Genomic DNA, 27,083 nt, shown 5'->3' on the forward strand with positions numbered 1-27,083 from the left:
TTATCCTTTCCATCACACAAATGGTCTTGTCATTAGTTTTTGTAGGTGCTTTTCTAAACGACTGGCACGTAGAGATAAAACGGAACTTTATTTCGTGAACAGAAACAAAAGAAAAGAGCATCACACAAACAGCTTCTCGCCAATGCTCCTGCAGCATCCACCATGTGTCTGGCCTTTTTTCATAACATAACATACAATACATATTATATTTAAAATATATTACATTCACTATGTATTATACACATTTCACCATGAAAAACCATTTACAATATGCAAAACCAAGCACAATAAAAATATTCTAACTTTATAATCTTGTATATTGTTAACAAGAAATAAAATAGCATACCTTTCCAGAAACAAAAAAAAGGAACTAGGCATCAGACAAACAGCTTCTCGCCAATGCCCTATTAAATAATAAATCAAACTATTAATACAAAATATTAATTTGGGAATAAAATTAAATTTAAAATAAAAATTAAAACCCAAATTATGCACATGGCCATGTTGTAAAACACACCGAATAACATTAAAACACAGAGGCATCACCCTAAAAGAATAAGCGCTTTTTAAATTTTTTTAAATAAAACATGCAAAAACTACATGTAAGTACTTGGAAAAAAAAACATATGACTTATTACACAGTTGAACATTTCCAAATAATATAAATGTCAAATTTATATTTGACTAAACTAAAATTAGAAAAGGCATGGGGAGAGCTGAAAATATGACTTATTCCTACAGCATCCACCATGCGTCTGTTGGCTTAAGAGAGAAGCGTGGTGCGTGTGGAGTGGTCTGTGGAGTGTAACTTTAATTAGCATTCGTACTACAACATGCGTATGCTGCTAACTATATACAGGAGCAATTGATTTTGGGGAAGTTCATAACTACAGATTACAAAAGACAGAATACACTTTGCTTCATTTTCACATAGAATGCAAAAGTACCTACTGTCTGTCCATCTGTCTGTCTGTCTGCAACAAACATCTCGGTTCCCAGTGGAACAGATCTACAGAAATTTGGTTCACTTATTCTTTATGGAAATTTGTTCTGCAAAGATGTTTTTGTTAAGATATCCTAACTTGATTGCACTGCACTGTACTCTCAAATTTTTCAAAATTGAAAATTCCCTTTTATAACAACAACATTTATTTCTACATCACATTTTATACAAAGTACTTTACCAAATGTCAAAGAGAAAGTTACAAGAAAAGAAAAAACAAATAAGATTAGGTAAGAATATTAATAAACAAGTAACCACGAAAAAGAAAATCCATACGATTTTATAAAACATATTAATTAGTAGAATGGTAGCATTCTTATTTTATATATAAATGACTACACGTGGAAATGTGTGTGTCTGTCTGTCTGTCTGGCCCGGAAATGCAAGGCTAAAGCATGAAGCTCAAAGAAATCAACTCTGTCTCCAAAGTGAAACCGGCGACAAAAATAAACTCGCTTAGCTGCTGATAGACAATGGACGCGATCACATCGGCAAAACAAAACTGCTGAGGAAAGAGAACCTTGCTTAGCGGCTGATGCACAACCGATGCAATTGATTGATTGAAGTGCCAGAATCCATGGTTTCTAAGAGCCCGGGCTTTTTACAGCACAGGCTTACACAGCTAGTATACAATATTGTAATCTATGTCTCTAAAGATGAGGCCAGTTATAAAGTCAGACGACTGGGAGGACAGAAAAAAAAAAAAAACAAAATGTGCAGGGGTTCCAAGGCCAAAAGAGCTGCTGCTCACTCTGTTGGTGCCACCAGACACCCTGACTTCAGCCTCTGTCCATCCCCCATAAGGCACCTTTATTTCAGAGCTGCTGTGAGATTTTTCTGTTTTAGCATCTTTTACCTTGATTTCTAAGGCAGATTAAAATTGTGTTTTCTTTATAATTCAAGGACACATTCTCTTCAATGGATCTTCATTCCCAACAGTTTTGTTCTGTAAATTTAGGCGAGAGATCATTTTCATCATTGTCCAAAAAAGCTTTTGCCTGTATTCCATCCTTTGTGCTATTTTTGGAAAAATATAAAAAATTAAAATAAAAAAAGAACAGTCTAATGTATACAGCGAGAACTCTTCTCAAGATTCTTTACACTCTTGGTGCAATTGGGTTTCATGTATTTCTACCAAAAGATGAAATGAGTTCCCATTTCCACGAGCTTAAGGTCAGATGAGATTAACTTTCAAGGTAACTTTAACTTGAATAATAGATTCAAAAACTTGCACTTTCTCATAGTCTTTTCCCCACTGCTTTACTACTGTAGATGGAGTTCATCATTCAGGACTGATTTTTTTTTTTGCATTTTCACTTTTCTTCAGTACAAGGGATGTATGAATGTATGCCTCAGCATTTTAACTTGTACTGTTTTTACCAAACGTCAGGAAAAACAATTGTGATGGTATCTGTTACAAACTAAAAGAGGGTTAGGGTTTGGGTTAAAGTTAAGGTTGTTCTGCCCCACATGCTGTTAGCTGTTACTGTTATTTGTCGAACTGTGCTCCCCCTTTGTCTTGTCATTTATTAACACACCTGTCAGTTATGTCCCACACTCACAGTGGTGTTATAAATGTCTATGAAACTCACGTTAAGCAAGTAGGTCCCATAATAAACATTTAAATATAATACACCCCATGTGTCTCACATAGGCACCCCTTTATCTCTTGCTTCAGTCACGTCCGAAGCATATCTTTAAGGTTTAAGATTTCTAGGACAGCATTTTTCCACTTAAGAAACATAGCAAAAGTTAGACCCTTTATAACATTGCAAGATGCTGAGAAATTAATCCACGCTTTTGTTTTCAGTCGACTAGATTACTGTAATGCATTCCTCTCAGGACTACCCAAAAAAGACATAAATCGATTGCAACTCGTGCAGAATGCAGTTGCTAGAATCTTAACTAGGAAAAAAAAATCCGAGCACATCTCTCCAGTTTTGATGTCACTACACTGGTTGCCTGTGTCATTTAGAATTGACTTTAAAATCCTGCTTATAGTTTACAAAGCCTTAAATAATCTCGCTCCATGTTATATTTTGGAATGTCTTACACCTTATATTCCAAATCGTAACCTTAGATCTTCAAATGAGTGTCTGCTTAGAATTCTATGAGCTAAACTTAAAAGAAGTGGTGAGGCGGCCTTCTGCTGTTATACACCTAAAATCTGGAATAGCTTGCCAATAGGAATTCGCCAGGCTAATACAGTGGAGCACTTTAAAACACTGCTGAAAACACATTATTTTAACATGGTTTTCTCATAGCTTCATCTTAGTTTAGTCCTGATGCTCTGTATATTTAATTAATTATCATTATTATTCATGGTGGCTCCAAAATCCGTACTAACCCTTACTTTCTCTTCTGTTCATTTTCCGGGTTACTGGGGTGGCGACCTGCGCCACCACCACCTGATCAAAGCACCGTGATGTCCCTACATTGGTGGATTAAAGGCCAGAAGTCCACATGACCGTCATCATCAAGTTCTCCCATGAGAACCCTGAATACCATAAGGACTGATTGAGATCATTTATGTTAGGTAGAATGCCTTGAGGGGGCTAGGTGGTCTCGTGGCCTGGACCCCCTGCAGATTTTATTTTTTTCTCCAGCCATCTGGAGTCTTTTTTTGTTTTTTCTGTCCTCCCTGGCCATCGGACCTTACTTTTTTTCTATGTTAATTAGTGTTCCCTTATTCTAATTTTTATTTATTTTGTCTTTTTCCTCTTTCTTCATCATATAAAACAGTTTGAGCTGCAATATTTGTATGAAAATGTGCTATAAAAATACATGTTGTTGTTGTTGTTGTATATAAACCCTTGAGTCTGGTTAGTTGTGGTGCGCAGCAATATGAACCTGTCTACACGCTTCTCTTTGTCTTGATCCAACCGTGGAAATCCCTTTCCTTGTAAGTGTCTTTTAAAGCTTTATTGTTTAATATATACTGTCTGCTATATATTGCTTTGGAAATGATTATTTATTGTCTTTGGTTCTACACATGCAAATACCTGTATGTTTCTTTTGTATAAATTTCAGTTTACAATGAGGTACGTCCAGTAAAAGCCTTCAAGAAAGCTCACCCTTGACGTTTTTATGTGGATGTGCAGAGTTGTTTAATCTCTCTGCGGCCGCGATGCACAGACAGTGCAGAGTGAGGTAGAAAAAAGGTTATTGTCACAGTGCTAACACTAGATTAAAATGTTTGGAGACACAATTGAATAAAGAGATATAGTCAGACAGCCAATAAGTGGTGAGTACTAGAAAGACAGACGCATAGTTACCAAAACACAAGACAAAAAAATGAAGTCAAAATCTAAAGATTAATTTAAAAAAATGTATAGTCAAAGAAATTAATTTGTCTTGAAAAGCAAGATGGGTGTTTGGAATATGTCTGCTCAGATGAGGAAGAAGAACCGAGGGTGACCTTTTAACCCATTGCATTGTTTCTCGCAGGTCACAACCTTGAAGTGAACACCCTTTGACAATATGGGATGCAACCCTAACAACGGTAGAACAATTTGGCTATGGCTGCAATAGAAACAAAATCAATCCATCCATCCATCCATCCATTTTCCAACCCGCTGAATCTGAACACAGGGTCACGGGGGTCTGCTGGAGCCAATCCCAGCCCAGAAACAAAATGGCAGCCAAAAATCTTAACAATACAAGTATACAAAATAATTGAAAATTGACCTCAGAATCGAAATCAGCGAATAGAAAACAAAGAAAAAAACAAAATGTGTTTTTGATCTCCGCAGATGTGTGATCTTCATTATGTGTCCTAAGCTACCTGAACAAGTGACAATATTGCCTTTATTGTACGAGTTTGAGAGGGTAAGTACATCCTCTGTTGTGCTTGCTTCATGATACTGATTTATCATGATTTTAATCTCAAATCAGTGCCTCAATCCCAAAATCAGGCCTAATCTCCAGACAGGCCTATATAACACCACCCAGATAGCAGACAATTGTTGGCCAAATGTGGTTGGCTTTTGACACTTAAGGTTCAGTTATGGTAATGGTAAATATATGGTGGTCCAGAAATGCCCCAGATGTAACCAGGCACAATTAATGACTTACATGGTGTATGGATTCTGGGACAAACATGGCTCAGACACAATCGGCCACATGTGAAGTATGGTTGGCATTATAGTTATGAGCCAATTATGGCCCAACTGCCACATTTAGGAGTTTTTATGCAATTGGTATTCTGGGCCAAATGTGGCCCATAAGTAACCAAGAACTTATCATATTTTTTGTCAATTTGGTTATGGGCCAAAAGTGGCCCAGTTGTGTTCAGCCATTAGTAAGGATTGCATGCCATTTAGATTCTATGCAAAACACTGCCCAAATGCAATTAATCAGAAGTATGGCTGACATTACAGTAATGGGCTAAATAAGGCCTAATAGTAATCAGGAACATTCAGAGGCTTTCATGGCATTTGTATTCTGCGCCTAATGTGGCCCAAATACAATTAACCATTAGGTAAAAGTTTAATGTCATTTCCATTTTGGGCCAAAGATGAGCCAGCTATAGCTAGCCACATGTGTTTGTGAAAGGCCAGTTTGGCAGGGACACTTTAACTGTAAAAATAAAATAAAAATAATCCACCAAATATTCCAAACAGTCAAACTGGGTTATGTACAAAAATAATAAGGGAAAAAAAAGCAGAATAAACTAAAATAAGTATTCAACCCAACCAAAAAAAAAGAAAAAAAAAGCAGCCTCAGTCCATGGCAAAAATCTGCCCTAACACTATTTACAAAAATATGGCTCTGATGCATCCTTGAGCAAAACAAGCTCCTCTCCATCCTGACCAATGAGGAGCCTCCACTGACTACGAGGAGTAATTTAAACTTGACTAAAGCTACCAGCCACTGAGCCACTCTCTCCAGCAAGCGCTATTCCTTGTACTCTTCCCCTAGTGGACGATGTCTTAACACTTGTAAACTGCGTGTCATTTCCCTCCTGGACTACCCTGCGGTTGGACAGAACTAACAGCTGTATTAAAGGGGAAGACCGTCAAAACAAAACTGTACACAATACAACCTAACAGAACAAATAATAATGAAATTGACATTTTATTTGTAAATCTACTGGTATATTAAAGAAAACTCAAACAAGACTGGTAAACTTATTAAAAAAACTCTATACCAATAAAATGGCATTCTTACCCAGCTGTCTTTTCCAGCTTCCTGTTCCCTGAGCATGTGCCTGACCGAAACGCCATGTTTAAAATTATCTTCTGACTTTTGTGTGTGTCTTTATTTGCTGGAGGCCAGGTGGAGCATATGGACATCTGGTGACCCCTTCACGTGGTAAATGCTACTTGTTTGATGTTGGAACGGGGCATTTAAACTTCTGTTTACGCTGCTGTGCACTGACACTATTGAGCTTTAGTTGCGTAAGTTGCTTTGGAGTGGAGGAATTTTGATGATTAATGATTAATAATACGCCCATCGACTTTAACAAGAGCCCCAGTCCCTGAACTAGCCACACAGCCCCACAGCATGATGGAACCTCCACCAAATTTGACAGTAGGTAGCAGGTGTTTTTTTTTTTTTGGAATGCGGTGTTCTTCTGCCATGCAAAACGCTTTTTGTTATGACCAAATAACTCAATTTATGTCTCATCAGTCCAAAGCACTTTGTTCCAAAATGAATCTGGCTTGTCTAAATGAGCATTTGCATACAACAAGCGACTGTTTGTGACGTGAGTGCAGAAAGAGCTTCTTTCTCATCACCCTGCCATAAGATGATTCTTTGTGCAAATTGTGCTGAATTGTAGAACGATGTACAGATACACAATCTACAGCAAGATGTTCTTGCAGGTCTTTGGAGGTGATCTGTGGGTTGTCTGTAACCATTCTCCCAATCCTGCGCATATGACACTCCTGAATTTTTCTTGGCCTGCCAGACCTGCTGGGTTTAACAGCAACTGTGCCTGTGGCCTTCCATTTCCTGATTCCATTCCTTACTGTTGAAACTGACAGTTTAAACCTCTGATAGCTTTTTGTAGCCTTCCTCTAAACCATGAGACTGAACAATCTTTGTTTTCAGATCTTTTGAGAGTTGCTTTGAGGATCCCATGCTGTCACTCTTCAGAGGAGAGTCAAAGGGAAGCAGAACTTGCAATTGACCACCTTACATACCTTTTCTCATGATTGGACACACCTCCCTATGAAGTTCAAGGCTTAACGAGCTGATCCAACCAATTTGGTGTTGTAAGTAATCAATATTGAGAAGTGACAGGCATTCAAATCAGCAAAAGTACAAGGGGAACCAAATTTTTGCACAGCCAGTTTTTCACATTTGATTTAATTTCATACAACTAAATACTGCTTCACTAAAAATGTTTGTTCGGAAAACACCCTAGTACTCAAATGTTCCTAGGAAATGAAAGACATACCACTGTTATCTTTTTTGTTGAAAGTAGAGTAAATTATTATGCAGGCTGAGAGGAGTTCCCAAACTTTTTCATATGACTGTAACATATAGGCTGGCTGTTTACTGGTTGTTTAGAGTTCGATTTTATCTTGGCACAACTAAATAGTTTTATGATACCAAGTCTTTATGAATGATTTTTCAATATTGTGTGGAAATTTTGCTTTGCTCTTGATCCAGGTGCAAGTGGAAGATTCGTCATGCTTTGGAATGCACTCTTTGCTACATGGTAGATGTCAGTGCTGTGCTGCTGCTTTCATAGCTTGCCTTCTGCTGTTAGATAGATAGATAGATAGATAGTGCATTGTACTTATCTAACAGATTGATAAGTAAAAGGCACTACGTAAAATACTGAAATTATAAAGATATACAAATAGTAAAGAATGAAACAGAATAGTAAAAGAATAAATACTGAAGAATAGAAATAATATACTGACATATTTATGAAGTTAACTGCCATAGTAAAGCATTTCTAAACTATACTCTAGATTTCCATTGTCATCCTGTGTTTTCTGTCTTGGATATATGTGTTTGCCAGTGTTCTGACTATTTGCCTGTCATTTTTATACTGTATTTTTGAGTAACTACAGTGTGTATGATTGATGGTGTTAACCTGTTTAGCCTCTTTTTGATTAAAAACTTGGAATTATATTGTCAGCTCTCACCTAGACAGCTACAAAATTTAAGGAAGCAGGAGGGAGGGAGTGGAGGGTGCAGGTGAGAGTGAGAATGGGTTAGGTTGGTCAAACCTGTTAAAGAAGTTGTTCATTTGGTTTGCTCTCTTCACTTCTCTCTCGATGGTGGTACCCCGCTTCGAGCTGCAGCCAGTGATGATCTTCATCCCATCCCACACTTCCTTCATGCTGTTATTCTGCAACTTCTGCTCCAGCTTTCTCCTGTACTGCTCCTTCGCCGCCCTGAGCTGGACTCTGAGTTCCTTCTGCACGCGCTTGAGCTCATGCTGATCACCGTCTTTGAAAGCCCTTTTCTTCTGGTTCAAAAGGCCCTTGATGTCACTTGTGATCCATGGCTTGTTGTTAGCATAGCAGCGTACAGTTCTTACTGGAACTACAATGTCCATACAGAAGTTGATGTAGTCAGTAGTGCAGTCAACAACTTCCTCAATATTCTCACTATGTGATCCCTGCAGGATATCCCAGTCTGTAGTTCCAAAACATTCTCTCAGAGCCTTCTCTGCCTCCAGGGCCACTTCCTGAATGATCGTGTGGTTGCAGGAAGGACCCTCACTTTTGGTTTGTAGTGAGGCTGAAGCAGAACCAGGTTATGATCTGCTTTCCCAAGCGCAGGCAGCAGGGTAGCGCTGTATGCGTCTTTAACATTTGCATACAGTAAATCAATAGTCTTATTTCCCCAGGTGTTACAGTTCACATACTCGGAGAAGGCAGGTAATGTTTTGTCCAGCGTCACATGGTTAAAGTCTCCAGCAATTAGCACAAGCGCCTCAGGGTGCTGCATTTGTAATTACAGAAGGCACCGAAGGCTTAAAACACCACTTTCTCGCAAGCCGCTTCATTTTTAGCTTAGTGCCTGCTCTGCTGCCACGATACCGCCTTCTTCTTACCTTGTCGGGTAAATAGGGTACCACACACAATTAACAGAACAATTTTACAATATAAAAAGAAAGAAAAAATATGTGCAATTACAAAAAAAACAACAGACAGAAAAAAATTAATTAAAGCCAGGGATGGACCTCTGGTTAAACCATAACAAAAGGAGAATAAAACCATCAAAATCCTGGCCATATAAAACTTCATTGTAAAGATTAATTTATTAAATTATTAAAATGAAGAAACTGGGAAAATTAGCACCACTCCAAATTACAAGTTTCAAAAATTTTTGAAAATACAAATTAAAAATAAAAAATGCAAGTAATTAACGTCTAAAAAACACAAATCAAAATACAATCTAAAACTCAAAAAAGGGAAGCGTCAATGGTCTAAAAACTGTTAAACTACTGAAAAATATCAATGAGTATCTGCTTCAATAAATTCAGGATATTCCAAGAGAAAGATATGGGACCAACGCTGTATTCACTGATAAAATGACCACTCTCACTCTAGTGGCCCATTGCGTGTTTGCTGTTTGTGCAGATACCATAATTATTAACTAGCCAATGCCCGCCGTAACATACGCCGGTGTAAGAATAGGAACGGAAAACAGTGAGAAAGGAATTCAGAAATCAAGAAGAAATAAATACTTCTTGAAAGACGCAGTTGTGCATAGGTGTTTTGGTGGAGAAGACAGATAATGAGTCGAAAGATCTAACCGTAGAAAAAGCCATGTACAACTGACCGTGGCTAAAGACTGGTATCAGGTGTGTGCTCTGGTCTTTGGGTATCCAAGAGTGCATGTGAATTTCCAGCCAAGCCAGATTACATGTGAAAGTGATACATAAATCAGGCTTTCCGAATTTACATACTATGGCCATGGCATCCTGATAGTTTTGTTGCATGTATCTTGGACTTCCTGGAAATGTGGACGGTAATATGTTTATTTTGCCTACACGTATGTTGTTATTTTCAGCGTTTGCTTGCAGTGCGTCTGATAGTCGTTTGTATTGTTTCATGCGCAAATCTTGTTGATGTAATCTGAGATAGTTGACACACGCGCCCTCTGTTTTAACATACGCATCTGCGACGAACTGTTGGAATAGTTTGCTGCTGGAGTGCAAAATACTAAATGTATTCCTCATTGCTAAGCTGCCCGGGTCCTCCCTGCGTGGAGTTTGCATGTTCTGCCCATGTCTGTGTGAGTTTCCTCCGGGCACTCCGGTTTCCTCCCACAGTCCAAAGACATGCTGGTTAGGTGGATTGGCGATTCTAAATTGGCCCTAGTGTGTGCTTGGTGTGTGGGTGTGTTTGTGTGTGTCCTGTGGTGAGTTGGCACCCTGCCCGGGATTGGTTCCTGCCTTGTGCCCTGTGTTGGCTGGGATTGGCTCCAGCAGACCCCCGTGACCCTGTGTTTGGATTCAGCAGGTTGGAAAATGGATGGATGGATGGATTGCTAAGCTGTATGCATAAAATTGGCATTGAGTAAGCCTTATTCGCTTGGTGGTTCTTTTATCGGGAACATGTTGTAAATCTTTGTGCCAGCCAATGTCTCCGTAAGGGAATAAAAGTGGGTAAACCATAGGATCGCAATTCATATTGAGTGTGGAAATCTGTTTACAGGAGATGCCTATGGGATAGATGCAAATGTCCCTTTCGGCAGGCGTTTCGCCATCTTCTCTGACGAAAATCGCTGCAACATCGGTGTGACATGTCGGGACATTGTATCGGGCCAGCATGGGGAAGGATTTGGAAGAGGATGATTAAGAATCGAGAAATGCCGTGTCGGCTGTGTGTGGGTGGGATCGATTTTGAAGTGGAAGCAGGATGAACTAGAAGAGTAATATATATAAGAAATTATGTTCAACAAACCATTTTAAACATTGGAACAAGTATTCATAATTTTACTTTTAGCCTATTCAATACAGAGAGACTGCCATCAGGTATACTCAGACAACACTACTGGCATGAGTCAATAAGAGAGATTGGAAACAGGGACATCGTTGTCGGGTTGGGGTATCAGGTAAATGGGCAATAGATCGCATATGGGGATGCGATCAAGTGAGAGTATCATGGCAACCAACCTCCTCTGCCCAGCATGTGTTTCATGGTGAACATCACATGGTGCCTGAAAGTTAAAATTGTTTTTAAAATGGTTGCTCTGATCTAGAATATTTATTGAACAACTATCATTGATTTTATCTTCCAAGGGAGTAAGCTAACATGAAACAATGCACTGAACAATCTGTACAATATTTCTACAAAATGTAGTGTTTAGGTCCTCAAATATTATTTATTGTAGCTGGGGACTTCAAAAAGTCAAATCTGAGGAATGTTTACTCTAAATATCACTAGCCTGTCACCTGACAGAGGGTGCCAATACTGTGGATCTCTGCTACAATCTGATGAAAGATGCATATTGACTACTACTGTGCCCAAACCTCAGACAGTCTGATCCGCTGTTAGTACTCGGGCGATAAAACTGGTGCAATGCTGGACTAAAGAAACATAGGAAAAGCTGCAAGACTGCTCTGATTGTGTAAACAGGGACATGTTTAGAGACCCCTGATGAAATCTGAATGAATTTGATAGGTGCTGTAACTGGGTCAATCAAAAAATGTGTAGATAACTGTGCCTATAAAATAATCTACAAATTTCCTAATATGAAATTGTGGATTACCAAGAATTTACTGAAGGGAAAGAGCAATGCATTTTGAAACAGTGACATAGAAACATACAAGAAATGCAGATACAAATTTATAAAAGTAATCAAAGTGCTAAATATCAACCCAGGAGTAAATAAGTGAATAATATGGCAGGTATTATTGGTGTTTTTGGACTACAAAGTAAAGACTAATCTAACTTCATCTGCATTTTCTGTCCTTGATGAATTTAATGCCTTCTACATTCACTATGATCACAGTAGCAAGCATCCTGCCATTTGGTTGCCTGCAAACCTACAGTTTTCATTCTTCTTTATTTCTGTGCATGACATATTGAAGCCTTTTAAGCAGGGTGGGATTTGTAGAAACTAAATAGCTGACATCTTCACTCTAATTGAGAGCCTAGTGCTGGGATGCATTAAACCAGAATATTCCAGATTGTCACGATCACCACCAGTTTACATATCATCACAGCTGGGCAACAGAGGGTGTCATATCAGCTCCACTAAATACCATCCTGGTATATCTCCACAATAAAAACTGTTATGCCAGAGCCCATTAATAGACTACAACTCAGCATTTAATACTGTTGTACCAGCAAAGCTGACTATCAGACACCTCAACATAAGACTCCTATCCTCAGCAACTGGATTTTGGACTTTCTGACCAATAGACCTCAGCATGTGTAGCATGTAGCATCATATCCTCCACATTGACTGTCATCACAGTCACTTCCCATGGGGTATTGTGCTGTGCCCCCTTTTGTACTCCTTGTTCACCTCTGACTATTTAGTCAAACACAATTCCATAATTACATTTGCTAATGACAATATACTGTAGACAGCATGGTGGTGCAGTGGTAGCTCTACGGCCTTGTAGTAAGGAGACCGAGGTTTGTGTCCCGGGTTCTCCCTGTGCAGAGTTTGAATGTTCTCCCCATGCAGATGTACATTTCCTTCAGGTTTCCTCTCACTGTCCAAAGACATCCTGGTAAGTAAGAATTTCAGTGTGCTATGTACAAATAAAACCCAGAATGTGTGTATATACAGTCCTGTATAATGGATACCTTTTGTCATTGTGCTTCATACAGTAATTTATATCTTACGTCTGGCAGATGTGGTCAAATCAATAATAATATGTTTGTTCTCATCTTGGGTGTTTATCCCCACTACCCCTTTTGTACAGGCCTCCTTTTTCTAGATAGCTTATTCATTACATGAAGACTGAATTTCTCTATGATTTGATTGTCCAGTTCATCTGTTTACTTTGCTGGCCCTTACATACCGGACTTACCTGTGAGATAGACACAAGTCAGCAATGTGACAGTAGATACGTGAGGTGGGGGATGAGGTGGTGCTTTTGGGATTAATGTCTATCAAATAATGCAAAAGTAAGTAAAAGCTCTAACATCACACCACCAGGCAAATAAGAGTTAAGAACTATAAGAAAGATTACAAGGGAAACTGGATTCTAGTTGTGTATTTAGTGTCTGAGATGATGTGGGGAAAATAATAATAAGGCCGGTTTATATGTTGGATGGCAGCCAAAGGAAGAGATTGTTTGTTGTAAGATTGCTGGCATTAGTTTTTAAAAAAAAAAAATTGGTGTAGTAATCGAGCGCGATCAGAGTGTGGTCCCTAAACTTTTACTCTAAAGCAGCATGGAGCTGTAGCATGGCATGTCATTGTGTTGAAGGAGGGTGAAGTCAATAGGACATTTTATAATATTGCTGGACAAGCTGATATTAATCTTCTGCATCTAAAATCTGAAGGATTACTAATTAATACACACCACAGCTGTCATGCTGTTTGTCTAAACTGTAGTGTAGGCCTAGTAAAGCGTAAAATCACAACACAACACAACAATTAACATACTATCATTAAGTTTCAAATGTGGAGAATAGTATTCCTTTGGAGATTCATTCTCACCTAGTCAACCTATACCAACCTGTACCCTTTCATATGCTGCTGTCAATAACAGCACAATAATTGAGTTTGTGATATCCAACATCCATGCTGACTTGTTCTGAAACAAGAAATATACTCTGTGTATATATATATATATATATATATATATATATATATATATATATATATATATATATATATATTGTGAAGGATTGCCGGCTTTCTACTCCGGCCCTCACCCCCAGGCCGCCAGGAGGAGCTCTCCCAGCAGCGTGGACGTGCCCCAAATTCCAGCAGGGCCTCATGGACTATGTAGTTTTTATACACAGCCCTGCTGGATACCTTGGGGGCCACCGGGAGTCGCTGTAAGGGGGCTCATGGACTCTTATGTGCCCTATAACCCGGGAGTACGTCACGGTCACGTGACAGGAAGGAACGACGTGCTCCCGGGTTAAAGAAAAGGACTGTTTACCCTGACCCGGAAGGAAAAAGGAACTGTGGACTGTTGGACACAAGGAACGATCTCCTCAGTCTGTCAGTGGAGCAGGAAAGTGACAGCAGTCTGTCACTGAAGCTGCTCCTCTGTCTGGAGATGATACTGTTTAGTGGATGCAGTGGATTCTCCATTATTGACAGGAGCCTGCTCAGCGCCCGTCAGTCCACCACAGATGTCAAACTGTCCAGCTCCATGCCTACAATAGAGCCTGCCTTCCTCACCAGTTTGTCCAGGCGTGAGGTGTCCCTCTTCTTTATGCTGCCTCCCCAGCACACCACTGTGTAGAAGTGGGCGCTCGCCACAACCATCTTATATAACATCTGCAGCATCTTATTGCAGATGTTGGACGCCAGCCTTCTAAGGAAGTATAGCCGGCTCTGTCCTTTCTTACACAGAGCATCAGTATTGGCAGTCCAGTCCAGTTTATTATCCAGCTGCACTCCCAGGTATTTATAGGTCTACACCCTCTGCACACAGTCACCTCTGATGATCACGGGGTCCATGAGGGGTCTGGGCCTCCTAAAATCCACCACCAGCTCCTTGGTTTTGCTGGTGTTCAGGTGTAGGTGGTTTGAGTCGGACCATTTAACAAAGTCCTTGATTAGGTCCCTATACTCCTCCTCCTGCCCACTCCTGATGTAGCCCACGATAGCAGTCTACTCAATTTCTAATAATAATAATATAAATATCCATCCATCCATCCATCCTCTTCCGCTTATCCGATGTCGGGTCGCGGGGGCAGCAGCTTGAGCAGAGATACCCAGACTTCCCTCTCCCCGGCCACTTCTTCTAGCTCTTCCGGGAGAATCCCGAGGCGTTCCCAGGCCAGCCGGGAGACATAGTGCCTCCAGCGTGTCCTGGGTCTTCCCCTGGGCCTCCTCCCGGTTGGACGTGCCCGGAACACCTCACCAGGGAGGCGTCCAGGAGGCATCCTGATCAGATGCCCGAGCCACCTCATCTGACTCCTCTTGATGCGGAGGAGCAGCGGCTCTACTCTGAGCCCCTCCCGGATGACTGAGCTTCTCACCCTATCTTTAAAGGAGAGTCCAGACACCCTGCGGAGGAAACTAATTTCAGCCATTTGTATTCGCGATCTCGTTCTTTCGGTCACTACCCATAGCACATGACCATAGATGAGGGTAGGAATATAGATCGACTGATAAATAATATAAATACATATATATAATAATTATAAATATATATAATATAATAATAATAATCTACTCAAGTTTGGTAAGAAACCAGACTACCTGCGGACATCTTATGAAGACATGGGAAAAACTATGAATTCTCATAGATTAATTCATCATTAGAACTTTGATCCATCAAACTGTGAGGCAGCAGTGCTAAACACAGTGTCATTCTAATGCAATACGTTGCAATGCAGATTTTATTTGTCATGTATTTATAAGTGTACAGGATCATTATTGTCACATTTACTGAGTACAGTGAAATGCTTACTTATTGCTTTACCATAAAAGTTCTGTCTCCTCTACCTGGGAAAATCTCAGCATGTTTTTCAGAAAAGTAATGGTGTTAATTTAATTTTAGAGTACAACTGATGCAAGATGTCAGGGATTCAAATATCACAAAACATCCTGATGATAATGTGTTTAATGCATGAAGTCTCATGCAAAATGTATAGGTTGAAAAATGCACTGTGAATAAAGATGTGAGATTTTATTAAACTTTATTCAGCTGGTCTGTATACTGGGTACATTTCGTGTTGAATTAAACTATTTACATTTTGTAACTTTCCTCTTTGGTCTACTGCCATAGGCAAACATTGATTAGTGAAAAGTGCCAAATAAATGTATGCTTCATTAACTGATAAACTCTATTTTGGGCGTCACTCTGCACACCTCTAACTTATACAATTGGCTTGTAAGTCAATGCAAAGAGCTCTTAATGAAGACTAAGATAAAATAAAATGACAGTACATAAAAACCCCTAAATGAAATCCATGTCCTTTTAGATAGACCACATACATTACATGTTACATGGAAACTGGAAGGCTGAAGGTTCCAATTCATAGGGAGTACCATAGTTTATTTTATCGGTAGATGTGAAAAGAACAACAAAATTCTTTGCTTCACTAGCCCTTAGTAAAGCTGGTAAATGTTGAAAATGTTGTCACACAGGAATAGGAAGACGTTGTGTGGACCAAGCAAAGGTAATTCCACGGCAGGCCAGGGGGTGGCGGGGTGCACTAAACCTTCTCCTGTTATCTCTACAGACCAGCCGCAGGAAAACCTGTATGATTCAGAGCTGATGACGTCACATCCAGTTCCGGCACCCAGAAGAACGTCACTTCCGGCGCACAGTCTGACATTGGAAGAACATCACTTCTGGTTCCCTTACATCACTTCCGGTCTGATCCCTTAAAGCTGCCATCTTTGCAAACCCTCAGCAGTTCTGTTTTCGACTCAGTATTGTGAACATCTCTGTGATATTCAAAACCCTTTTGCAGCCAGGAATATTATACGGGTGACTGCCCCAAACCTTTTTAAGTGTGTCGAGTCTGTTCATTTTTCACAATGTATGATAATTGTGTCCTTCAAGGGCTGTGCCCCATTTTGCCAGGATAGGCTCCATCCTTCCAAATGCTGAATTTTGTTATGGGGCTTTGAGGTTTATTATGCCATGTGTGGATGAATATATACTCAATTTGCTTTGTATTTATGTGGATATATGGTTCTATTCAGGGCTTACATTCTGCTCTGTTCACTTTAAACCTTATCACTAGGAAAATATATTTTGTTGTTTAACAATAAGTAATAAACCGGGTTCCATGTATGTTAAATAGTTTCATACTAGTTATTTTCTTTAAGTTTTTACCAAATCTGTGAGAAAGCTCTATCAGTGCATGCTCCCCAACCTCTCTGTATCTTTATAGGAACTTATTTAGTATATCATACCCATAAAATATTTCCATGGCGGTCATTAGTGTTACGTGAACTTATGTTCTGTTTTTGTTAAAAGAGTAACAGGACAGGCTTTTTTTGATAAGACAATTTATGATCTCTGTAAGCAATAAAGCTGAGTATCTGGTTGTTAACTAAGGGTCACAAATAATCGCCAGACATGAACTGTTTGGTATGAACTAAGCAGTCTGAGATTGATTTATGGCATGGTAAGAGTGAGGAGAAGATTTTCAAGCTTTACAGAGTGCACACTGCGTTAATTGGGTATTCAGGACTTTAATGTTAAAGTTCTGTATCAGTATTAATGCTATTAAAGACCTGCTTTTGTTAAATTATAACACTGTCGCTTATTTTTCTTCCATGTGTGTTCTGTTTAATTACATGTTATACATTTCACAACAACAGTACAGCATAAAAAACATCTTTCTCTGGCTAAAGGATCTGTGCTGGTAACTGGAAGGTTTGTCGGTTTGAATCCCGGCAGTGCCTGAAGGAGTGCTACTCCTCTGGGCCCTTGAGTAAGGCTCTTAATCTGCTCTTGCTCCATGGTCACTGTACTATCAGCTGACCCTGTGCATGGGTGGAGCACAGAACTCTGGGACATATACATTATTATTACTATAATATTATTATATACGTATTATTATTATTATTATACCCGGGGGGGTAAACGTTAACATTATTCAAAGTTATTGTCTGTCTGTATACCTGCATTGTTATCACTGTTTAATTTAATATTTTCTTTATCAGTATGCTGCTGCTGGAGTATGTGAATTTCCCCTTGGGATTAATAAAGCTATCTATCTATCTATCTATCTATCTATCTATCTATCTATCTATCTATCTATCTATCTATCTATCTATCTATCTATCTATCTATCTATCTATCTATCTATCTATCTATCTATCAACAGTCTTTGTGGCCCCTTTCTCTCGAAAACAAACTTCATTCCAAGCTTCAAAGAAGTGGGTAATCATCACCCTTTACCCCCCCACTGCAATGTCCATGCCATGCGCTTTGACCACAAGCTTCTCTCTCCCTCTGTGTGAGTCTCTGGAGAGTAAGTTGGAATATGCGACAACTGAGACATTTCTAATGAAAGTAATTTTATATGGCAAATAAAGTGAATTATTATTATTATGTTCAGCAGTCCTTCAATATTGACTTTGATGTTACTGTCAGGCAGGGTTCAGAAGGGTGCACCATTATATATGGCAGATGCAGCTCAGTTGTCAGAGTTCACAGAGTTTAAAATAGCCAAACGTCTTTGCAGGTGCGGATGGTACATATCTGACCACGACTGCTCAGCAATTTTAAAAGCAGCTGCCAAAGCAATGTGATCTATTGGGGCTTCCGGGGGCCAGATACAAGCTATAATGAAGAGTACTGATGAGTGAAACGATCTGTGCAAAATAAATTTAAAGAAAAATTTGGCATTTCACTTTGCAAAAAAAAATTTAAATGAATAAATAAAAATATCATTTTACATATGTCTTTGATTAAGTTGTTTAGACCCATCTAGACACATTTACAGTATATGCATTAATTCTGCATCCCGTAGAATTTACATAGAATTTCATCTCATTTCTCATTTCCTGTTCTGCATAGACTTTTTGTTGAGTCTCCAGAAGTGTTCAGGTAGTGTGATCACAAGTCTGTCAATTATGATGACAATCGTGGCGACAGGAATCCTAAAGCTGCATCCGACACTCTCCATGATGCTTGGAGAGTGTGTATCCCAACCCATTCACCAGGACTCAAGAGACAGTAAAGGTGGCTGCTGGGTAAAGGGTTGGTTCTTCTCAGTTAGATTAGTGAGTGAGATTTTCCTGTTGAGATAACCCTAAGTGGGCGGCATGGTGGCGCAGTGGGTAGCGCTGCTGCCTCGCAGTTCGGAGACCCGGGTTCGCTTCTTGGGTCCTCCCTGCGTGGAGTTTGCATGTTCTCCCCATGTCTGTGTGGGTTTCCTCCGGGCGCTTCGGTTTCCTCCCACAGTCCAAAGACATGCAGGTTAGGTGGATTGGCGATTCTAAATTGGCCCTAGTGTGAGCTTGGTGTGTGGGTGTGTTTGTGTGTGTTCTGAGGTGGGTTGGCACCCTGCCTGAGATTGGTTCCCACCTTGTGCCCTGTGTTGGCTGGGATTGGCTCCAGCAGACCCCCGTGACCCTGTGTTTGGATTCAGTGGGTTGGAAAATGGATGGATAACACTAGGTGGGAAAGTTTCAGGTGTCTTTAAGTGGAAAATAAGTAGCATATCGCATTTATTAAAAACACAATGTGCTTAATCATGGTGATGTGTATGAGAGGCATAAATAGAATTCATTTTATTGGTGCGTGTCAGATTATAGATAGATAGATAGATAGATAGATAGATAGATAGATAGATAGATAGATAGATAGATAGATAGATAGATAGATAGATGATTATGTGCACTACAGAGCTACAAAAAAGAGCATAGGATAAGTACAGAAGTGCGAATGAAACTTTATGAAACACGACCCCTTGGTAAAACCTCCAAAGAACTCTTTTTAGTGAGTTTTGTGTTTCAAATAATTTTGAATTTAATTGCCTCATGAAACTGTATGTGAATCAAAACTTAACACCTGAGACTTGCATCCATTTCCTTAATGTCCAAACAATGGCTATAGGAGCAGGTTGGCATTAGAAAATGTGTTTTTTTTTTTCTTTTTTTTGTTTCACTATGAAGTCATTTGTTGTATAAGTTCAACTTGATTGTATGGAATTTTTTTTCTTGAAATAAAATAAAAAAGAATCATTGTGCTCAATTGTAATTGTTCATTATTTATGTGTCGCAGCTTGGCAGTTCTTTCCAACATACAGGCATCTTTGCAGGTGCAATTTAGAAAATGGGAAAGCCACAGAATAAGTTTGCTTTCTTTTAAATTAACATTTAAAAAAAAATATTCAGTTCTATTTTTAGAAACAAACAAAATAAGTCTTAGGCGCATCCTTTATATTTAATAAATTAGGGTAAGAAAATGTGAGCTACAAGAAATAGGAGCATTCACAGCAAAATAATGATTACTGCAGTATTCAATTCTTACAGTTCTAAATATAACAAATTAGCAAAATAAGGCAAAGCCCAATGTTTTCGTTGTTTAGTCTTTTACATAGCTAAGATAACATCCTCACAGCAGCTTCGGCACTAATTTTGATTTCTGTTTTTTTTTTTTATTTGGATTTCTTTATAACATTCAGATTTCTGTTTTTTGATCCCTGCCTTTGTTTAAAGGTACTGTTTATAGATTGTGTTTGCTTGCATTTACTTGGACAAAACCTACTTTGCTCCTTTATGTTCCTGCCTTGATTTTTTTGTAAAAAAATTTTAATTTTTCTTGATCAAATCTTTAAATCTAACGGAAATTTGTTTTATGTTATATTCCTATCAGAGGTTTTACAGCTTTCCTCTCTTAATATGTGGATATTTTCAAGTCTTGTAATTTAAAACCATGAGCCCCATTTTGGGCCCTGTGCGGGCTTGAAGATAACTTATGGAGTTAGGGTCATACTGCCTGATGAGCCAAACCTGGGTGAAGGCTGATCTGGCTTGTAGTTTATCGACACCTGCAGCCGTTTTTAAAGTTTTTGTGAGACAGGATCACAACCCTGATCTGGATAAGCTATATTTGACTGTGAAAAAAAATACTGAAATCCTAATTAACAAAAAATGAACATGGTTTTAAGGCAGTCCTTTACATTACGGTAAATCGGATATTATCAGGTTTCTGTCATTCCCAGAACAACATCGAATTTGTTGTTCCAGGACAGTCATTTACCTTCTTCCAGTGAGATTTAGCCTGCAACATCATTAAGACAGGAGTGAATGGTCAAAGACATATGATTTTACATTTTTTAATATCAAATTAAAAAAACTGGTCATGTAAGAAATTTAAATAATGTTGATCCAGGAATAACTAAAACCCAGCAATATCAAATTCACCTTATCAAATCCACCCTAACACAGCACATCGAGTCCTACTTTCATTACTTTTCTAGTAGTCTGTAACCATGCTTTTCAAACTGATTGGGTGCAAAACAATATATCTAAAGTTAGTGTGAGTCTCTGCCTGCCAGGGAGACATCAGTGCAAGCATCGACCCTTATATGCAGCCCTTCTCGTGTGAAGACCTTCTTCTGTAAAGACCACCAGTTTACCTTTGCGAGTCCATCGAGCAAGGGCACTGGACAAGACAACGGACACTCCTACTTGACCAAAGTTCTGTGTTCTGCTTTCCTTTCACTGTCGTCTTCAGCATGTGCCAACAGTACATTCCTGTGATTAACACAAGATGTTTCTCTTGATGCTTTAGTAGGAGAGGAAGAAACACAGACAATCTTCTTCCACTGTGTGAAGCTACCACTTCAGATACTCTCGTCTCCTTTGGTTTGTGGAACTGCCAGTCTGTGGTCAACAATGCAGACTTTATTCCAGCCTTCGCCACCAAAAGAGCTTTCCAAGTGGTGACTTGACAGAGACAAAGATTCAACTGTAAAATGCAGTAACACAGACAGCACTTTCCTCTGTCTTCAACTTCTCCAACTCCTGCCACTCCACTATTAGGGGTGGGGGGAGCAGGTGTTACATCTAAGAGCTGGAAATTCACCCCTCTGAGTAATGTATGCAGCTTCATTACTTTTGAACTCCATGCTATTACTATCTCCTTTCCAATTAGCATGACCATTGTTGTTGTTAACTGACCTCCAACTATGCACAGGATCTTCCTTAATGAGCTGGATGGACAGCTTTCTTCCCTCCCAGGTGACAGCAGCCCACTTCTAATTCTCAGGAACCTGAACATCCACCTGGACAGCCTGTTGCTGTTCTGGTCTGTTGCTGACTTTTTTGCTCTTCTTTCCTCCTTCATTATTGCATAGCTCCACACCCCACCAACTAACAAGACTGGCAATCTGCTTGATCTCATTCTTTTACGCAACTGCACTCCCACAAATGCAACTGTCACTCCTCTACATACATCTGACCACTTTTACATTCAGTTCTCTCTACTGCTCCCATCTTCTCACTCTTCTCCTCCTCCCACCGTATCCTTTTTCAGACATCTCCATTCCCTCTCTCCCAACCATTTCTCTCCCATAGTCTACTCTGCTCTCCCTTCTCCTGACTACTTCTCCTCTCTTGACACTAACACCCTATGCTCCACTCTGTCCTCCTGTCTTGACAATATTTGTCCTCTCTCTTCCAGGCCTACACACGAAAGACCCTCCTGTCCCTGGCCTTCCGAAATACTCTGCAATCAAAGAACCAAGCTCAGTACATCTGAAAGAAAATGGAGGAGGTCAAAAGCTCAGGCAGACCTGACTAATTATCAATCCCTTCTTGCATCCTTTTCATCTGCCACCATCAATGCTAAGGTAACATTCTATCACACTAGAATTAATAGCACAACCAACATACACTCTCTATTTTCTGCTTTCACCTCCTTTCTTAACCCTCCTCCACTTCCTTTACCAACTTCCTTGTCTGCTGATGACTTTGACACCTTTTTCAGGATAGGGTGCCTACTTTCAGCAGTCTTTTTTCATCCTCAGTGCCACCCATTATGCCTACTTCCAAGCATCACGCAACATTCTCCACATTCTCTTCAATCTCTGCCACTGATGTTTCTGCCACTACCTGTCCAATTGATTCTATCCCTTCACATCCCCTTTAGGCCATCTCTCCTTCACTCATTCCTGCAATTACACTTATCATTAACGCCTCACTCAGCTGAAGCACATGTTCTACCATCTTCAGACACGCTTTGATAACCCCACTTCTCAAATAAACACGACTCAATCTATCCCAAGTTAACAATTTCCTTTCTTTCCAAAACATTTGAATGCGCTGTTTTGAACCAGGTCTCTTCCTTCCTTGTATAAAATGGATTGCTCGATATCAACCAGTCTGACTTCAAAAGGAACGACTCGACTGAGGCGAATCTACTAACTGTGGTTGACCAGCTATGACTTGCTAGAGCTACTAACATGTCATCACTTCTGATCCTACTAGATCTCTCCTCTGCCTTTGACACGGTCAACCATGACATCTTCCTTGCCCCCCTCTCTGACCTTGGCATCATTGGGATTGCTCTCAAATGAGTCCTACAGTGTGCCCTAGCAAGGAGAGCTGTCAAGGGTGCACCTGACATGCACAGGTGTACCCCAAGGATCAGTGCCGGGTCCTCTACTTTTGTTTATGTTCACTACCTCACTGGGTCCATCATCCAATCCCATAGTTTCTCTTATTAGTGCTATGTGGATGATACACAGCTGTACCTGTTGTTTCCCTCCTGAAGAGAACATGGCATCAGCTAGAGTCTGCATGTCTTACTGATATTTCAACCTGGATAAAGAAGCACCATCTACAGTTCAACTTGGCAAAAACCAAACTTCTTGTGATTCCAGCCAGCCAGTCTGCTCAACTCCTCATCTCTGTACAGCTTAGCAGCACGCATTAAGTTCAAATCCCTGATACTTGCCTACAGAGTAGTCATTGGGTCAGCACCTGAGTATATGGAGACACTAGAGAGTGCTCTACTCCTTCTCAGTTACTCAGGTCTGCTAGTGAATAGTGTCTTGTGATGCCACCCCTGAATGGTATCAAGTCTCAATCTAGACTCTTCTACTGTGCAGTTCCAACTTGGTGTAATGAGCTTCCCATCTCTATCCGTACTGCTGACTTCCTCAGTGTATTTAAGAAGCAACTGAAGACCCATCTGTTCTGTGAATATCTGTAATTGATTGGATAACAACTTTACTATGTGATGTTTTATATTGTTGGTTAATTTGTTGTTATACTATATTAAGTTTAACTGCTTTATCGATTGTAACCTATGACTGTAAATTCATTAGTTATAACATCTTTTCACTTGCTACACCCTAGCCTAATGCTACTCAATTATATTTATTTCTTTTGTAAGATGCTTTGGATAAAAGCATCTGCCAAGAAAACAAATGTAAATGTAGTGATGAGCGGAACAGACAAGTTTCGAATTGCATACAATCTCGCAAAACTGGCAATAAAATTTGTTTCACAGGTGAAACACTCTAAAGTGTGCAAAACAAGGAATATTTCTTCCAAAAACATTATTCACAATTATGTTTTTACTGGTGTTGTCTTCTGCATTTCTGCAATGTAATCTGTTCTACACTGGTAAAATCAATTCTACTTATGCCTTTCATTTACATCACCATAAAGGACAACAGTACATTTTTTTAAAACATGACGTGATGCATTATTTCAATATGAAGACACACTAAAACATACTATCATGTACATTACTGTGCTTCCTTCACAGGAAGACTAACTACAAAGAAAGTTGCCGTTATAAAATCTTACTCTCTTACTTAGAAACTACCTTATCCTAATTAAGAATCTCAATTTAAAAACGAAATCACATGTGGAATTAATGCAAGAAAACCATTCAAGACACAAACTAATTCCCTTCTTCTTGTGTGAATGACATGCATTCTGCAATTTGTTTCCAATTTTTCAATGCAAGTTCAGTTTTGCATGAATTGTTTCCCTTTACACTAATGTTGTCCTTGTGTCTATGGTCAGAGTTTCTGCTGGGATTGGTTCCTGAATCGATGCAGATTGTTACATTAAATTTTTGACTGCAGTGATATTTTCTGTAATTATATTATGTGAGGGTAGGTGTATCTGTGTGAGTGTCCTGCAAGGGTCTGTCATGCCATCCAGGGCTAGTTGGTTCCCTGTGATCCTGAACTGGATAACTAGAAGATGGATGAAATGGAAAATGGATGAACAGATACATAATTCATATGAAGTAATGCACAGAGAATCTTGAAATCATGTGATCAGTCCTAATGTAATCCCCATAGAAACTTGACTGACTTTTACCTAAGAATATATGGCACATATCCCAAAAGTAAACATTACCCTAATTCTCTAGTCTCATTTTTATCCTCTGGCTATCCTGCTCTAATTTATCTGTTTAGATGCTGCTGAAAAATATGTTTCATCAATGTCAGTTTGCACTTTTTCTATTAGAGGTTAAGTGTGGAGATTTGCTCACATGCTTATTGTTCCCACAATGGCCTCCAGCAGTAAAGTTAAGCACTTAATTAGGAGGGTAGATTGAATGAGTGAAGCTTAGATTTTAAGAACGTTACTTACAGCTTAGGAAATATTAATGTAAACACACAAGTGAAGGCTGTGCAAAATTAGATGGGTGTTTGGGGAAAGCAGATATTAAAAAATACTGTGTCAGTGTACTGTTTAAGGATGACAGACACGCAAACATTTTATTAAAAAGACACCCATTGTCTCGCTGTCTCTCTCTCTCTGTTGAATCATATATTAACTTAAAAGCAAGGTGCATATCATCAGACGGAAAACTAAGCCAATGTGAGAGTGAAGTTTACCCTGAGGAGGATCACAGAAGGTGAATATGTGCCCAGAAATGTAATTTATCCATATCATTTCTATCCCACTTACCCAGTTCAGGGCCACAAATGCTGGAGCCTATCCTACCACGTCTGGATGAATGTTTAACCAATTCTAATTAAGGGGTACAGCATAAAGACAAGAGAAGGGCAATGGAAGGAAAACTGTCTCATTTACCCTTCACACTGCCCTGTCACATCTGGAGCAGAAGGACAGCTATGTGCAGATGCTGTTCATCAACGACAGCTCCGACTTCAACACCATCCCATCCTCCCAACAAGCTGGCTATCAAACTAAACAACTTGGGTCTCAACTCATACCTGTGCAACTGAATTTTGGATTTTCTCACTAACAGACCACAAACTATGCACATGGGTAAGCACTGCTCTTCATCCATAATACTGAACACTGGGGTACCACAGGGCTGTGTGCTGAGCCCTCTAATTTATTCCCTCGTCACAAATGACTGCAAATCTACCCATGCTACTAACATCATTATAAAGTATGCAAACCACTGTGATAGGCCTGATGTCCAATAATGATGATGCACCCTATAGAGAAGAGGTTGAGAATCTGGAGAGTTCGGGCCATAACAATAACCTTGCATTCAATTCCAAGAAAACAAAGGAACTGATTCCAAACTTATGGAGACTGAACTACAGCGGTCTCCATCCCCTCAGCATTAAGGGCAAGAGGGTGAAGACAGTCCAGAGTTTGAAGTTCTTGGGAGTCCACATCAGCCAGGACATTCATGGACAACAAACACAACAGAAATGGCCAAGAAAGGTCTTTAGAGGTTTCACTTTCTGAGGAGCTTGAAGAAAGCCCAACTCCCACAACTGTTGCTGGTTAACTTCTACACATGCACCACAGAGTCTGTCATCACATACTCCATTACAGAGTGGTACTCTGGCTGCACCTCTGAGAACAGGAAGGCCCACCAGCGTTATCATCAAAATGGCTCAGAGATTGCTGGTGCTCAGGTACCACTGCTAGAAGATATCTCCCCATTGCAGCAGAAAAGAAAAGAACATTTGTAAAAGTACAACCCACCCCAGCCATAGCATTTTTACTCCTCTGCCCCCTGGCAGACTCTTCAGAGCCCTGCAAGCCCACACTACCAGCCTGAAGAACAGCTTTTACCCTAAAGCAATCAGCCTATTAAATGCACAGCAATCACTGCCCCTTCCTACAACAAAAAACACCACGGATTGAACTGAACTGAAGTTCTACATCAACCACACATAGCCAGACACTTATACATGACCCATGTGGAACTCATGACGATTACATTGACTGTAATTCTTACTGTGACTTCATTTATTGTGTATTTATTTAAGCTTAAATATTTACCCTTACTTTTACTCTGTATATATGGAACTGTTAATAATAACTGTGCTTCACATAGTTTAATGCTTACTGTTAAATTTGTGCTTCTTGTAGTTTAATGTCTACTCTTATATAGATTATCTAAGGCATCTATAGGCTTGCTCCATCTAAAAATTATTATTATTGAAACAAACTAGTAAGTTGAGGGATCTGCAATGGTGCTGTAATTTGCACCTTAATGCTCCTTTTTCTCAAAAACTAATTGGCTACTTACATTTTTACACATCCGTCCATCCATCCATCCATCTTCCAAACCCACTTATCC

The sequence above is a fragment of the Erpetoichthys calabaricus genome, chromosome 2, assembly GCF_900747795.2.
Source record: "Erpetoichthys calabaricus chromosome 2, fErpCal1.3, whole genome shotgun sequence".
In the NCBI taxonomy this organism is placed as follows: Eukaryota; Metazoa; Chordata; class Cladistia; order Polypteriformes; family Polypteridae; genus Erpetoichthys; species Erpetoichthys calabaricus.